The sequence below is a fragment of the Bubalus kerabau genome, chromosome 3 (genome assembly GCF_029407905.1).
Source record: "Bubalus kerabau isolate K-KA32 ecotype Philippines breed swamp buffalo chromosome 3, PCC_UOA_SB_1v2, whole genome shotgun sequence".
Taxonomy (NCBI): domain Eukaryota; kingdom Metazoa; phylum Chordata; class Mammalia; order Artiodactyla; family Bovidae; genus Bubalus; species Bubalus kerabau.
The window spans coordinates 150,471,275-150,473,639 of NC_073626.1; positions in this window are offsets into that span (position 1 = coordinate 150,471,275).

The window sequence follows — 2,365 nt, forward strand, 5'->3', positions numbered from 1 at the left end:
TGGTGCACAAGCTTAGTTGCTGCTCAGACCAGGAATTGACCCCATGTCTCCTACATTGGCAGGTGGATTCTTAATTCTTAACCACTGGACCACCAGGGAAGTTCCTGAAGTTCTTATTTTGAAGATAATTCTTATTTTCAAAGTCAGTTTTAGTTGGAGGTTAAAAGTAATTTTATCCAAAGACATCATAAATCTAGCCTCAAACTCATGCCAGGATCCTCAGTAGAAAGGACTGCAAGAGAAGAGTGAATAAAGGACTGTCTTGGTGGTTCAGTGGTTAAGAATCCACTTGTCAATGTAGGGAACACAGGTTCAATCCCTGGTCTAGGATGATGCCACATGCCGTGGAGCAACTAAGCGCATACACTGCAACTAGTGAGCCTGTGTGCTGCAACTGCTGAAGCCCACAGCACGTAGAGAGCCCATGCTCTGCAACAAGAGAAGCCACTGCAATGAGAAGCCTGTGCACCACAATGAAGAGTAGCCCCTGCTCATCACAACTAGAGAAAGCCCATGTGCAACATCAAAGACCCAGTGGAACCAGAAACAAAGCACTAAAAAAATTTTTTAAAAAAGAGTGAACAAAAATAAAAAGCATATTTCCCCTCTGATCACCATGGGACTTTGGGAGCACAAATTTGCTGGAGCAATGGTATCACAGCTTCTGCCATGATTAGAGACAGTAGCATCAGCCACGGCAGCAAAACAGGAAGATATCCTTAATGTCAGATATTAACAACTTAAGCTTTAGGCATCAATAACTTTGATGTAGATGTTTATAGGGAAGGAAAAAAATTTCCTCTATCCTCTTAAGTTACGCATTTGAATCCTGCAATTTAAACTGATGAAAGATTAACAGGAGAAAAGGCACATCAATTCTTCTTGGTGTTGATATTTTTATGTGCACAGTGATTCCCAGAAAAGAAGTGATTTGGCTTGGAAACTTTAAAAAAAAAAACATTTTAACAAAGGGTAATAAATTATGGACAAAGAAAAGGGGTTTGGAGTTCTCAGGGATGATAAATTGTTGGAAAGTGATTTTAAAATATATGAGGGTAGACAACAGTTGTTTAGTAAGGTTTGTTTATGCAGATGCATCTTGGGCATCCACTCCATCTTGGGTAATAACAGTTGATCTCCTTTTCCTGTTATAAGAGGAGGATACCTTTCAGGAGAGAGGGGGGACATGGTCACATGAGAAATTTATGCCCCACTTTTAGGCAACAGGGGGAGGGCAGAGAACTCTTTCTGTGTCTGATTTTTCTCAGCAGCCTTCAAGTCAAAGTAATCTGTATGCCAAGGGGTTGGAATGGGATATTCTGATCCCCTAAACCTTGACAGGCACTATGAGAATAGCAGTGATATTCCCTTTGGTGGTACCAGCTGTCATTTTCCCTAGGGGCAGAGTCACTATTTTAGGTTTAGATAGCAAGAAGAGACATTATTATAGGAAATATGGCTGCACTTAACAGAAATGTAACTTGAGCTAACTTATACAAAAAGACAATTTATTGAAAGGTGGCTAAAAAATTCTCACAGAATCCAATGGCAAAGACAGAGCTGGCTAAGTGAAGCTGGGTATGAAATTTTAATAAGGAAGTATTTTCTCATCCATCCTTCCCACTCTTCTCTGGCTGTCTGCTTCATTCACTTCTCTCTTGTGGGTATCCACACCTGCTTTCTCTTTCCCAACCCCCAAGGCAGAAAATAGCTGCCTCTGGCAGATTTCAAGTTTACAGGCTTCATCCAGCAGCACAGAGAAATGTTGTTCTCTCTTTCACTCTCCTTGGCTCTATTCCAATTCCAAAAGCTCTCAGGAAGAAATTGTTTGGTGGGTTCACTTGGGTCTGCCACTGGCCTCATCAATTGCAACAAGGAGTAGGGTCTCATGTTAGGAACACTGGGGCCCTCTGCAGCCATACAAGTGCAAAGGGGAAGGTCAACCCCTAAACAGGGGTGACTCCTGGAAATTAATGCACACCACTGAAGAAGGAATTCATAGGCCCTGGAGTTCATCTTAGGCCTGTTCATGCTGATCATGCTTGGCTACCTCTCCAATGGGCACTGAACTCTGTGTTTAGTGCCTATGGAAACACCAACAGAAGGATAAGGCCCCCTCTGGACAGGGGAACCTTGAAGATCGTATCCAGGTTACTCATCGCCTAAGAGAAAACATACACTAATCATCCTTGCCTCCGGACAGGCCATAAAATTTTCTGTACCTATCAGAGTGTAACCTTGGGCTTATTGATTATTGGCCAACTCTTTAACTGTTTGAGCACATAACACGTGAATGATGGGGTTATTGGGATTGTATTTACCCTTCCTTTGTTTATGTAAGTCTCAAGGAATTTGGAGTGGTGGG